Below are 15,686 nucleotides of genomic sequence, written 5' to 3'. Positions count from 1 at the left end.
GCTTGAGTCACAGGAATTATTTTCCGATCCATATCAAGAGGACATTTCTGATGCGCAGCCACTCTTGGTATTGGATCAGGAAGAGGAGGTAGCAACAACCGCTACTCAGCCCAAGGAGGAGGTTGGTCCCTGGTGTTGCTGCCTACTCCGAGATCTCTACTTATAGCGGTGGGGAAGGTGACGTTGATGATGACGTGTCTAGTGATGTCACGTAGGTGCCCACAAGAGGAAGAGGAGGAGAGTTCAGAGGGAGATATGGACCAGCAGATAGGGAGGGGAAGCAGGAATAACTTACATTGTACAGGAGGGACAAAGCAGACTGCAAATGTATCAGGAGCGAGTCATCGACCATGTACGGTCACATCTGGCGCTCCCAGGACATAGCACATGGCTCCGCAGTGTGGGCTTTTTTTAACGTGTCCGCTGCTGACAATAGCGTTGCCATCTGCAATCTTTGCAGTCAACGCATTAGTCGCGGTAAGCCCAACACTCACCTAGGGATGACCGACTTAAGAAGGCACATGAGCTGGCATCACCGAGCCCAGTGGGAGCAACGGAACACACAAAGCCACACTGCAGGCTCTCACCGTCCAGCCTCGTCTTCTACTTCTCCTTCTCCTCTCTCCTCACAATTGTCCTCCACTCCCCCTTCCATCACGCCAAGCTCACGTTTTTCTGCAAAAAGGCAGGCTTCCATGGGCCTAATGTTCGAGCGTAAAAAAATTATGACGCCGGTTAACCCTCTTGCCCAACGGTTGACGACTGGCTTGTCAGAACTCATAGCCCGCCAACTACTGCCATATAAACTGGTGGACTCGGAGGCCTTTCGCAAATTTGTGGCCATTGAAACACCACAATGGAAGGTCCCAGGAAGGAAGTATTTCTCAGAGAAGGGCATCCCAGAGCTATATGGCCATGTTCAGCGGCAAGTGAATGTATCTCTGGCACACAATGTCGGTGCCAAGATACATCTGACCACAGACACGTGGTCTAGCAAACATGGGCAGGGAAGGTATATCACTTTTACCTCCCACTGGGTGAACCTTCTGACGGCCGTCAAGCATGTAACCCGTGGCATCCGTGTAGATTTGGTTTTACCGCCACGGATTGCATGCAGGCCTGACTCTTCTTCTCCTCCTCCTCCTACTCCATCCTCCTCCCTCTCCTCCTCAGCTGACTCCTCCTTTTCCGCTGCTAGCGTCTCTTCCGCTGCGCCGCCCAAGCTCCCCAGAACCTATTCGACATGCCAGGTGAGACGTTGCCATGCCGTGCTGCGTCTGTTGTGCTTGGAAGCCAAGAGCCACACTGGCCCGGCACTCCTTTCAGCTTTGCGTTCACAGGCAGATCAGTGGCTAACACCCCTCAATTTGACAGTTGGTAAAGTGGTGTGTGACAACGGTGCCAATCTGCTTAGTGCATTGAAACAGGGCAAAATCACGCAGGTGCCATGCATGGCACACGTCTTAAACTTTGTCGTGCAGCGATTCGTTGTCAAATACCCTGGGGTCCAGGACATCTTGCAGCAGGCAAGGAAAATCTCTGCCCATTTCAGAAGATCTTACACAGCCATGGCTCGCCTTGCTGACATTCAGCGGTGACACAATCTGCCAGTCAGACGTCTTATTTGCGATTGCCCGACGCGATGGAACTCAACCTTCTATATGCTTGATATGCTGCTCCAGCAGAAACGTGCAGTTAACATCTACCTGTATGAGCTCTGCGGCAGAACCGGTTCTGGGGAGCTGGGGTTTTTTCACCGCGCCAGTGGCTGCTCATGCGCGACGCATGCAGACTTCTGCGCCCATTTGAGGAGATCACCAAACTGGTCAGTCGCAGCCATGGCGCCATCAGTGACATGGTACCTTATGTCTTCTTTATGGAGCGTGCATTGCGTTGTGTCATTGATGAAGCTGTGGAGGAGCAGGAGCGGGAAGATGAGGAAGTCGCAATGCTGGATGAATTCCCAGGGGGGGCTACTCTATCTGAGACAAGTCAACAACAGGAGTCTGAAGAGGAGTCAGAGGAGGATGGTGCCGGGGCGGATGAGGAGGAGCAAGAAGAGCATGCTTTAAACCTTTCTGGGATCCCTGTTGTGTGTGGATGGGGAGAGGAGAATGAAGAGGACGACATTATCCTGGATGATGAGCAGGAGCCAGGCCACCACACCGCTTCCACTTTAGTGCAAATGGGGGCCTTCATGCTCCAGTGTTTTAACAGGGACCCCGTATAAAAAGCATAAGGGTCAAGGACCAGTACTGGGTGGCAACGTACTTAGACCCCCGGTACAAACACAAAATGGCGGAAATGTTACCGCCGTCGCAGAGAACTGTCAGAATGCAGCACTTCCAGGCCTTGCTTCGAGAAATGCTGCATTCTGCTTTTGCGTGCGCTGGCAGAGGAGCAATTCCCACTCCCAGAGAAGGAGTTGCGGGTACCAATCCAACAGCGCCTGCAAGAAGAGGCCGGTTTGAAGATGTGTTGGTGACTTCGGATATGAGGTCATTCTTTCAGCCGACCCATTGACAGGTGTCATCCGGATCCAGCATCAAGGAACGCCTAGACCATCAGGTGTCCAACTACATCGAGTGATGAACCCCTGGACTACTTGGTGGGCAGGCTTGACCTCTGGCCAGAGCTTGCCAAATTTGCAATCGAACTGTTGGCTTGCCCCTCATCCAGTGTCCTGTCTGAAAGGACGTTCAGCGCAGCAGGGGGGATCCTGACCGATAAGCGTACTCGCCTAGCTCACGACAGTGTTAACTACCTCACATTTCTAAAAATAAATGAGGCATGGATCTCGGAGGAATTCAACACATGTGACCAGTAGACCATGTATATGTCTATAAACAATTTTTTTAATCGAGCACAGAGACCTTCTTTCTTCATTTGGCTCACTTCCTTGTCCAAAAAAAGCACACCGTACTATATGCCTGTACCCTCCTCTTTGAAGAGGTTGAGTGGTGTCATATTTCTACTGGGGCTGCTTATTATGAGGGGCTCCCACCATCCCTGTGCTGTGCTGACTTCCTCCTGGGGCTGTACCTCTGCTGTGCATATTTTGAGGTGCTCCCACCATCCCTGTGCTATGCTCATTATGAGGGGCTGCCACCATCCCTGTGCTATGCTCATTATGAGGGGCTCCCACCATCCCTGTGCTATGCTCATTATGAGGGGCTCCCACCATCCCTGTGCTATGCTGACTTCCTCCTGGGGCTGCTTACGGTGCAGGTGTCAGTGCTGTATATCACGGTGCTGATGTCAGTGCTCTCTATCACGGTGCTGCTGTCAGTGCTGTATATCACGGTGCTGGTGTGAGTGCTTTATGTCACGCTGCTGATGTCAGTGCTCTCTATCACAGTGCTGCTGTCAGTGCTGTATATCACGGTGCTGGTGTGAGTGCTTTATGTCACGCTGCTGATGTCAGTGCTCTCTATCACGGTGCTGCTGTCAGCGCTGTATATCACGGTGCTGGTGTGAGTGCTTTATGTCACGCTGCTGATGTCAGTGCTCTCTATCACGGTGCTGCTGTCAGCGCTGTATATCACGGTGCTGGTGTGAGTGCTTTATGTCACGCTGCTGATGTCAGTGCTCTCTATCACGGTGCTGCTGTCAGCGCTGTATATCACGGTGCTGGTGTGAGTGCTTTATGTCACGCTGCTGATGTCAGTGCTCTCTATCATTGTGCTGCTGTCAGATGACTCTATCACGGTGCAGGTGTCATTGCTTTATGTCACGTTGCTGGTATCATCTCCTGCAACCTCTTCTTTGCCTACCCTGGTCTCTGACCTTCCCTCTCCTCCATTGCCTTCATGCGCTCCACAGTCCTGAATTGTCACAACAATTTCCCATATAAAAAAAGAATGCTTGTAGTTGTCGATCCCAGATTCACCTCATATATGTGTTATATCATTGGCCATGTGGTGGGACTATGTTTGCATAGCTATTAATTATTTTGTGGCTGAAAACTTGACCTGTAGGTTTGCGAAGTTCGCCTCCTATTGAAGTCAATGGGGCCCGCCGCGAACGTTCCGGTTCGCGAACTATCGGCCGCGTTCGCGGTCCGTGTTCACGAAACGTCCCATCGGAAGTTCGTCCATCACTATTCCCGACAACCCTGGCCGTTGGATGTCGGGGTCTGTGGGCAGGGGGCTTATCGGAATCAGTGAGCCCCCTTTAATAAGGGGGCCCCCGGATCCAGGCCCCCCACCCTATGTGAATGAGTATGGGGTACAATGTACCCCTACCCATTCACCCACAAAGTAAAAAACAAACACAACACACAAGGGTTAAAATAGTTTATTGCACAGCTCCGGGGGTCTTCTTCCGTCTTCGGGGGTCTTCTCGCCGGATTCCTCTGCTATCTTCTGCTAGCTCTTTTACTAGCGGAGGAGCCCGGCTTTCTTCTTCGCCACTGCCGCCCTCTTCTTCCGACTTTGGGGGTCTTGTCCCCCCCCTTCGGTTCTTCTTGCCGGGCCTCCGTGCCTTCTTCTAGCTCTTTTACGAGCAGTGGTCCGGTCTTCTGTTGCCGCTCCTGCCGCCGTCTTCTGTTCCTCTCTTCTCCTCTTCTGGAGATGTTGCCTCGTTGCTGTCTCCGGTCACTATAACAGGACATGTAGCGTGCGGCGACTTATATAGGGATATCACCGGGTGATGTCCCCGCCCATTATGATGTCACAGTCCCAGCATCCTCTGGCACTGGTCTGGTGACAGTGGTACTGGTGTGGTGGTATACGGTAACACTGTTGAGGACTACACTGGTTTGATGACACTGAGACTGATGCGGTGGTATATGGTAATACTGTTGATGGTCACACTGGTCTGATGACACTGGGACTGGTGTTATGGTGATCGGAAACACTGTTGATGGCTGCACTGGTCTGATGAAACTGGGACTGGTGTTATGGTGATTAGGAACACTGTTGATGGCTATACTGGCCTGGTGACACTGGGACTGGTGTTATGGTGATCAGGAACCCTGTTGATGGCTACACTGGTCTGATGACACTGACACTGGTGTTATGGTAATTAGGGACACTGTTGATGGCTTCACTGGTCTGATGACACCGGGACTGGTGTTATGGTGATCAGGGACACTGTTGATGGCTTCACTGGTCTGATGACACCGGGACTGGTGTTATGGTGATCAGGGACACTGTTGATGGCTACACTGGTCTGATGACACCGGGACTGGTGTTATGGTGATCAGGGACACTGTTGATGGCTACACTGGTCTGATGACACTAGGACTGGTGTTATGGTGATCATGGACACTGTTGATGGCTACACTAGTCTGATGACACTAGGACTGGTGTTATGGTGATCATGGACACTGTTGATGGCTACACTGGTCTAATGACACTGGGACTGGTGTTATGGTGATCAGGGACACTGTTGATGGCTACACTGGTCTGATGACACTGGGACTGGTGTTATGGTGATCAGGGACACTGTTTATGGCTACACTGGTCTGATGACACTGGGACTGGTGTTATGGTGATCAGGGACACTGTTGATGGCTTCATTGGTCTGATGACACCGGGACTGGTGTTATGGTGATCAGGGACACTGTTCATGAATTCACTGGTCTGATGACACTGGGACTGATGTTATGGTGATCAGGGACACTGTTGATGGCTTCACTGGTCTGATGACACTGGGACTGTTGTTATGGTGATCAGGGACACTGTTGATGGCTACACTGGTCTGATGACACTGGGACTGGTGTTATAGTGATCAGGGACACTGTTGATGGCTATACTGGCCTGGTGACACTGGGACTGGTGTTATGGTGATCAGAACCCCTGTTGACGGCTACACAGGTCTGATGACACTGGGACTGGTGTTATGGTGATCAGGGACACTGTTGATGGCTGCACTGGTCTGATGACACCGGGACTGGTGTTATGGTGATCAGGGACACTGTTCATGACTTCACTGGTCTGATGACACCGGGACTGGTGTTATGGTGATCAGGGACACTGTTGATGGCTTCACTGGTCTGATGACAATGGGACTGGTGTTATAGTGATCAGGGACACTGATGATAGCTACACTGGTCTGATGACACTGGGACTGGTGTTATGGTGATCAGGGACACTGTTGATGGTCACACTGGTCTGATGACACTGGGACTGGTGTTATGGTGATCAGGGACACTGTTGATGGCTTCACTGGTCTGATGACACCAGGACTGGTGTTATGGTGATCAGGGACACTGTTCATGACTTCACTGGTCTGATGACACCGGGACTGGTGTTATGGTGATCAGGGACACTGTTGATGGCTTCACTGGTCTGATGACAATGGGACTGGTGTTATGGTGATCAGGGACACTGATGATAGCTACACTGGTCTGATGACACTGGGACTGGTGTTATGGTGATCAGGGACACTGTTGATAGCTGCACTGGTCTGGTGACACAGGGACTGGTGTTATGGTGATCAGGGACACTGTTGATAGCTGCACTGGTCTGATGACAATGGGACTGGTGTTATGGTGATCAGGGGCACTGTTCATGACTTCACTGGTCTGATGACACTGGGACTGGTGTTATGGTGATCAGGGACACTGTTGATGGATGCACTGATGTGGTGACATTGTACTGCTGTGGCGAGTGATCAGAGACACTGGCCGGCTATACTGGCATACAATGATATCTGGACAATATCTGGACAACCTGGACAAATTATTTGACATTTCTTTTAAAAAAATTGTAGGACTTTGACAATACCCTTGTGGTAATCTTGTGTATGTGTATTTTTTTATTTTTTTTTGTAGGTAAATGCGAACCAAAACTGGCTATTCTTATTCACAGGTATTGAAAAGAAAACATTACTTATATCAATGACAGAAAATACCTTGTTTTCAGGCTGGAGGTCGTTCAGGAGGACATGGGGGGTCAGGCACTACTGGAGCCCGCGACACCACAGCTTTATTTATTGCTTGTAAGTCCTGAACGAGTCTCCAGCCTCCTTGTGGCTTCTTAACAGTAAACAATGGAGTATTACAGGGTAAATCTGGACATTCTATGATTATACCCTTATCCTGCAGTTCCCTGATTACAGGATCTATTCCAACCTCTGCATCTTTTCTCAAAGGGTACTGTTTTTGATGCGGTCTCATAGTACTTTTGAAGGTGATATGCACTTCACTTGCTGTTTTAATTTGTCCTACATCACCTTTTCCTCTTGACCAAAGGTGGTCGGGGGATGTCTTTAAGTGCATCCTCTTCCTCCCGGGTCAAGAGGACCAGTCATTCTTCGTCATAATGTCCCCCTGAAAGGTGCACCCCTGGTGTACTTTGTGTGACCCAATTGAAGCTACAGGACTGGATTCCCTTTGTTTTTCGTTGTTCTGGTGTCATGTGTACCCAATCATTTAACAAATCTCCCAACTCATACCATTCTACTGTAGTGTTTCCAGTGATTGACACATGGGGTGGAAACTCTTTCTCTGTGTAGCTTGAATACCTCATCAGGAAGGAGACAGGTGGCCATGCTGTTTCCCTCCCGATCCCAATACAGGGTTTTCAAGGTGATTCTGACCCCTTTTAACTTAGTTAGTTTCTTTTCATAATTCATATCAGGTCCTGAAGAACATTTGAAATACATTGTACAATGTGAATGATGCTGGATCTTGCAGTTCCTCTCACTTTATCCTTTTCTTCCACCTTGTTCAGTAGGGGTTGCTGCATGCACCCAGGACCTGCAGTACATAGATCCAGGCTATACCAGTAATAAGGCTCGCTGTGATCCTCCACTACAGGTGTTTTGCAAGAGCGGTGGGCTCTCAAGCCCCCTTCAGCTGGTATAACCGAAATATCAAGTGCATGAAACAAATCCCTGCCCAGCAGGTTAACCGGACATCGTTTAGATATCACAATTTTACATTCAACTTGTTTGCCTGTTAGTGGGTCCTCTATAGGAAGATTTTCTGATACATCCTCCTCACACATTAACCTGTTTGCTGATTTTACAAAAATTGTACCTTTTTTCTTAACTCCTCCAGGCATGTCCTGGGGATGAATCAGGGTCCTGCATGCCCCTGTGTCACACAAAAAGGTGACTTCCCTTCCTTTTACAACAAGTGTTATTTCAGGTTTAATCTTACTCTGTAAATACATTTCCACATTACATATCTCCAAATCTTCAGACCCTTCTGAATTCCTTTCATTGTCCATACATTCTGTCTCATACATTTCTTCTCCCTCTAGTCATGCCTCCTCGTCCTTTTTAAACTTGCAATCCATGGCCAAGTGGCCTTTCCTGCCACACAAAAAACATTCACCCCTCTCTTTCCTTCCCTCGTAATCCTTAATGCGAGGTCTACGCTGGGGGTTTGACTTTTCTGTACCTCTTTCGGCAACATGAGTGATCCATCTTCTACAGCAAACGCCTTTCCTTTTTTTCCTTTCTTTTATGATTGGAAATGTCTTTCAGTGTGGCCTGTATATGTAATAAAATCCTGGAGCCTGCAGGTTCTATGCTTTATTATGTGTTTAGTGAGCTGCAGAAGTCCCTGTGTAGGCGTGTCATCCTCCAGACCCTCCCCCTATCAGCCTCTATACTGATCCCCATTGGTGGATGTGGGCGGGGCTTCTTCTGGCTCTGATCCCGCAGTGTGCAGTGGCGGGGCTCATCCTGAATATACACAGTAACCCCGGTGTCACGGGTCTTTGGGGTTCTAGAACTTCTCATATCATAGTGAGCACAACCCAATCTGAGGAAATGCTTCATCTCTATTTATTATAAAGAAATCACTTCCAATACAATACGATTCCTGACAATCACTTCTAATTACTGGACATGATTGGGACATAAAAGATCCAAAAAATGATTGACAGAACTGATCACATGACTCCGGTGATAGAAATAGAACATGACCAATAGAAACATGAACATTCCTAATCGGGTCCTCTGGTGGACGGCAGGATGACTATAACAGATGATAGATGTCTCTGGGGTTATCATGGGGGAAATCTGATGTGGATTGTCAGCTCTTCTGAAAAGTACAATCCAGACCCTGATCTGCAGATATATTTCTGGATTCTTTTCTATGAAATAAAGATTTCCCGGGACCCCTTTAGACATGGACAATACTAGTTCTAGCAGCTCCTCAGTCCAGCCGTTCCCCTATAACACTAAGGCCCCATTCACACTTGTGCAACTTAAATATCATGTGATTTCCACTGCGACTTTACTGTGCGTCATAGTGGGACATTGATGGGACTTTGGATGAGTGTGTCTTGTGCAGAATGGAAAAAAATGTCTTAGGTTTCTTTATTTTCTAACGAATTACAAATTTTCATAATGACTGGAATTGGAATCGGTCAAAAATTGATAGACGGATTTGAATTGTGTGTGAAGAATAGCTGGTTGTTAAGGAGCGGGCCTGTAACCCAAATTTCGGCATTCTTAACAACCGATAACTCATCAGCTTTCAGCGGGTTTCCCCACTGACAGCTGAATGTGAAAAAAATAATGGCGGTAATAAAAGAAATAAAACAAAATTGAACGACATGGGGTCTCCCTCAAAATCCATACCAGACTTTTATCTGAGCAGGCAGCCGGGCAGGTTAGGAAAAGGAAGGGAGTGCCCCCCCAGAACCATACCAGGCCACATGCCCTCAACATGGGGGGTGCTTTGGGGCAGGGAGGACACCAGTTTTTGACAATTTCTTTAATAAAACAATGTCCCCTGAAGTAGATCCATCACGCAGCCCGCCGCATTGCCAACCCAAAAAAAGAAGAAAAAAAAACCTCCACCCCGATGAAGGCTCCCATCATCTGCCTGCTCCGCCGTGTGTCAGCTCTTAAATAACTAAAGGGCGGGGCCACCCAATGACATCTCTGGGTGGTACCGCCCCTTATGACATTGTCAACCAAGGGCATGCTGGGTCAGTGAAGTCAAAAGGGGGCCGTTCCATGCCCCTTAGGTATTTGTCACATAACAAAGCAGGCAGACGGCAGGAGTGTTTGTCAGAGCCAGAGATTTTTTTTCTTTTTTCAGATCGGGGGGGGGGGGGGGGGGGTTGGCGGTGGGCGGCATGATTGACAATGGATCTACACCCAGGGACATTATTTTTTAATTTTTAATAAAGGAATTGTCAAAAACTGGTGTAGTGTAATTTTTTACACTTTTTCTGATGTATGTGCAGGGGTATAATGCACCCAAAAACTGATTCACATGGGGGGGGTGGGATCTGGGGGTCCTCTTGTTCAAGGGTCCTTTAAGATTCCGATAAGATCCCCGCCTAAAGACCCCCACAACCACCCCCCAGGGTTGTGGGAAAGAGGCCTTTGTCCCCATCAACTTTGCTTTGGGAAGCACCCCCCATGTTAATGGCATGTGGCTTGGCATGGTTCAGGGGGGGCACTCGGTTGTCCCCCCTTTCCTGACCTGCTGGGATACATGTTCAGATAAGGGTCTGGTATGGATTTGGGGGGGCGCAATGCCATTTTATTTACATTTTTTGCATGGGGTTTTCTTTAAAATTCATACCAGACCCGAGAGGCATAGCGTTAATTGGGGGGACCCCAAACATTTTTTTTTTTTTATTGCCGGCATTCTTTTTTTCTCATTCAGTTGCCAGTGGGGAAACCCGCTGACAGCTGATGAATCATCAGTTGCCAAGGACGCTGCAACCGTCTTCCCGACCCACTCCTTAACAACCATCTATTCTTCACATAGAATTAGAATTGCGATCGATTTGAAAATGTGTAATTCATTAGAAAATAAAGAAACCTTGATGTGAATTGTAAATCGACTTATGTATGTTTGACATTGTAATCATTTGTTCACCTTCTCTGTATACCTTGCAAGCCTTTCAATAAAAAATATTAAAAAAAAAGAAAAAAGAAAATAAAGAAACCTAACAAATCTTTCTGTTCTGCACTTATCACACTTATCCAGAGTCACATCAAAATGGATTCTATATTATGCAGGTGGGACTTTCATGCGACTTTTGAGGGTTTACATTGAAGTCTGTGCATGAAAGTCAGACTACAGTAGTGCAGGAACTTCTCTGAAGTCGCACAGATATGAACAGTACTCATAGGGAAACATGGGGTGCGACTTGTGCGACTTCGGGGTCCAAAGTCACATGACAAGTCACACAAGTGTGAACGGGGCCTAAATCCTCATCACTTCCTATCACTATATGATAAAAGAAAATTTCTCTATATAAATGGAGACTTTAGGAAAAAACATTCAGAGAAAAAAATGTAACAAAATCTTAGGAAAGCAATGAGGAGGAGAATGTCGGGATGTCTTCCCTAATGTAAAGCTGAACTCCGGGCAGATAGAAGAGAGAAATGAAGGCGGCTCTGTATACATGAATACAGCCCAGAGTTCTGCTTTACCAGGAAGTGAGACAACCTCATTATTCCTCAAATATTGTTTGATGGGCACACTGGCAGCGTTGGGCAAAGTGGCAGCGTTTGGCACAGTGGCCGCATTTGATGGGCACAGTGGCTGCATTTGATGGGCACAGTGGCAGCATTTGATGGCAATGTGGCAGTGTTTGACACAGTAGCTGCATTTGATGGGTATGGTGGAAGTATTTGGCATAGTGGCAGCATTTGATGGGCACAGTGGCTGCATTTGATGGGCGCAGTGACAGCATTTGAAGACACAGTGGCTGTAATTGATGGGCACAGTGGTTGTGTTTGGGCACAGTGGCTGTGTTTGGCACAGTGGCAACATTTGATGGGGACAGTTGCAGCGTTTTATGGGCACAGTGGTTGTGTTTGATGGGCACAGTGACTGCGTTTGGCACAGTGGCAACATTTGATGGGCACAGTCGTATCGTTTGATGGGCACAATGGCTGCATTTGATGGCACAGTGGCTGCAATTGATGGGCACCGTGGTTGTGTTTGATGGCACAGTGGCAGCGTTTGATGGGCACAGTTGCAGCATTTGATGGGCACAGTGGCTGCTTCTGATGGCACAGTGGCTGCAATTGATGGACATCGTGGTTGTGTTTGATGGCACAGTGACAGTGTTTGATGGGCACAGTCGCAGCTTTTGATGGCACAGTGGCAGTGTTTGATGGGCACAGTCGTAGCTTTTGATGGCACAGTGGCTGCAATTGATGGGCACCGTGGTTGTGTTTGATGGCACAGTGGCAGCGTTTGATGGGCACAGTTGCAGCATTTGATGGGCACAGTGGCTGCTTCTGATGGCACAGTGGCTGCAATTGATGGACACCGTGGTTGTGTTTGATGGCACAGTGGCAGTGTTTGATGGGCACAGTCGCAGCTTTTGATGGCACAATGGCAGTGTTTGATGGGCACAGTCGCAGCTTTTGATGGCACAGTGGCTGCAATTGATGGGCACAGTCGCAGCATTTGATGGCCACAGTGGCAGCGTAAGATGGGCACATTGGCTGCAATTGATGTTTTTTTTCCCAAAAATTTTACACCTCCCCAATAAAAATTTGAGCAAAAGCTGCCACTGATTTCCAGGACTGAAAGCTGCCAACATTGATAGAAACAGGAAAAGGAGGAATAAAATAAATGTAATTGTGAAAAAAAAATATATAATCAGCACAATAAACAATGTGATTGTGAAAATAAAAATAAAATAATCATGTAATGTAATTAGCCTACTAATAGGCTTGATGTGATTGCTGCCACACCACTTAAGCCGCGTACACACGGGCGGACTGTCTGTCCAACTTAGTCCGCCGAAACACATTTCAGCGGACAGTCCGCTTGTGTGTGGGCTTCAGCAAACTTTTTCAGCGTGCAGTCTGGCGGACTAAGTATTTCGGAATTTCCGTAATATTGTCCGTCCAACTTGGGTTTCAGCGGACAGTCCGCTCGTCAGTAGGCTAGTTGGACGGACTAAGTATGGCGCATGCTCAGAAAGGATTTACATGGCGGAAGGTTGCATTGCTGTGTATTGGACTTCCTATTTCTAGTCCCGTCGTACGTGCTGTACATGTCATTGCACAAGTTTTCAGCGGACTGTTTTGCCATCCGTGTGTGGTCAAGTCCGTTCATTCGAAAGTAGGACGGACTGTCCGTCGGATTGTCTGACGGACTTAGTTGGCCAGACAGTCCGCCCGTGTGTACGCGGCTTTAGAGTGTATCCACATGTGACTCTCAATAGATATGATGGCGATTTCTACCTACCTCACTTATATGCTTAATGATACATACAATAAGTGATTAAAACCATTTGTCTATATAAGAATCAACCAATGCGGTTGCAGCTATTATGGATAGAATTTAATAAAAAATGAATAATAACTGTGCAAAGAGAATAACAATCACATTTTATTTATACAGAAAAGAAACATTAGAATAATCAGATATCACCAAATATAACGTAGTGATGTTACACATACAATGTTGCCAGTGGACAAAGATAATGAATACAAAAAGGATATATTGTTACAATGAACATATAAATACTATCAGTGTATTAAGGCAAATCCTAGGAGAGAAAAAAGAAAAGAGAAATAAGATAATACGGATACGTTCCACAGACAGATCTTACGTGACCATGCTTGTGGAGACCATGAGGCTAAGAGAGGCCCATCAATGGGAGCTTTGATTTTTATGTTCCCTCTCTACCCTCCCCCACCAATTACACAAATGGACTACTTTCATTGGTTCAGAGCTGTATCAAATTCTGATTGGCTGTACCTGAAGCCTAGTTGGCCATCATGCTTCTCACATAAGCATTAGACTCTCTTCGGTGCCTCTCTGTCTACCATGTTTCTGGTTGTTGGGTAAGAAACCCTCTTTGATCCGAGTATAACCAGTTCCTCTGATATGTCCATCTCTATAAACAATCGGGGGGCTTAGTTATCACCCGACTATTGAAGACATCAAACTGCTTGTGAGAAACATGAAGAAGTCTTGTGAGCCGGACCCAAATCTCATCATAATATCATAAAATATATTATGTACATCATCTTCCTGTAAAAACACTCATATATATATATATATACCCATCTAACAGGGCATGGTCATTTAATTAGAAAGTCCTCACAATGGTTCCCTTGAAGCCTCTTGATATAAATATGAAGCTCAATATTTCCACATCATCGATAATAAACAAAATATATCAGACATTCCAGCGAGAGTCTGAAGTCACCGGATATCAATGAACTGTCACTGAAAGTTGCACTGCGGTGGAATTTTGTCAATATTTGGACTTGATTTATGAGTTTTTGGTTGCACTGCACTATATATTTTGTTTAATAAAATACCCGTCACCGTCACTTTTTCCCCCACAAATAGAGCTTTCTATTGGTGGTATATGATCACCTCTGCATTTTTATATTGTTTGCTCTATAAACAAAATATTTTTTTTTTTTACTTTTTGCGATAATTAATATTTCATTTTTTTTTTATTTTTCCATCAGTTTAGACCGATATATATCTTCTCCATATTTTTGGTAAAAAAAATCACAATAAGCGTATATTGATTGGTTTGTGCAAAAGTTATCACATCTAGAAAATAGGGGATAGATTTATGGCATTTTTATTTTTTATTTTTTTTTCTACTAGTAATGGCGATGATTTTTAGCGGGACTGCAACATTGCGGCGGACAGATCAAACACTTTTGACACTATTTTGGGACCACTGATATTTTTACAGCGATCAGAGCTATAAAAATGCACTGATTACTTTATTATTGGGCGGCACAGTGGTGTAGTGGTTACCACTCTCGCCTAGCATTAAAAAGGGTCACTGGTTTGAATCCCAAGCATGACACTACCTGCCTGGAGTTTGCATGTTCTCCCTGTGCCTGTGTGGGTTTCCTCCGGGTACTCCAGTTTCCTCCCACACTCCAAAGACATGCTGGTAGGTTAATTGGCTTCTGTCCAATATTGGCCCTAGTATATGAATGGGGACCTTGGATTGTGGTCTCCTTGAGGGTAGGAATGGAAGTGAGTGTGCAATGTACAGGGATAGGGTTACTAACTGTGGGGGGTGTGGCTGTGTGTTAATGAACACTGATTTCTGCTCCAATCACAGGGACACTTGTTGCTAGGCAGAATGGGGAGATGCTGTTTACTTCTTCATCTCCCCGTTCAGCCTTCCCGTGAGACGATCACGGGTATCCCCGCGGCGGGACCCGCAACCGGACTCACGGGGGTTTTGACTGGTGCGCGCGTGCTGCTGGTGGCACGCACACGATGGCACAGCGGCATTCTTAAAGGGACGGACAGGTACGCCCTTATGCCTGTCTGTGCCATTCTGCAAACGTACATCGTCGTGCACCGGTCGGGAACCGGTTAATAAACTATTTCGCTAATATCGTGTGACATACAAAATTGGAACTAACACTATTTTATTCTCTAGGGCAGGGATATGCAATTAGCGGACCTCCAGCTGTTGCAAAACTACAAGTCCCATCATGCCTCTGCCTCTGGGTGCCATGCTTGTGGCTGTCAGAGTCTTGCTGTGCCTCCTGGGACTTGTAGTTCTGCAACAGCTGGAGATCCGCTAATAGCATATCCCTGCTCTAGGGCTTCTGCTGTCAGGAAATAAATCTTATTTTGGGGTTTTATCTTCAAGCCTGAAATGATTTTTTTTTAAACATGTGTGCAAAAAATGCTAAAACGGTTGTGGAAGAGAAAGGGTTAAAGGGCCCCTGTCATGAGAGAATCATGGGGGCCGCCATTTCTACCATTACTCTCCTTGTGAGAATGCTAGTTCCCTGGC

This window comes from Lithobates pipiens, unplaced genomic scaffold, assembly GCF_037356315.1.
Source record: "Lithobates pipiens isolate NorthernLeopardFrog02 unplaced genomic scaffold, aLitPip1_a1.2 Scaffold_8, whole genome shotgun sequence".
NCBI classification, from domain to species: Eukaryota; Metazoa; Chordata; class Amphibia; order Anura; family Ranidae; genus Lithobates; species Lithobates pipiens.
The sequence above is the reverse complement of the archived record's forward strand: the minus strand, read 5'-3'. Positions refer to the sequence as shown.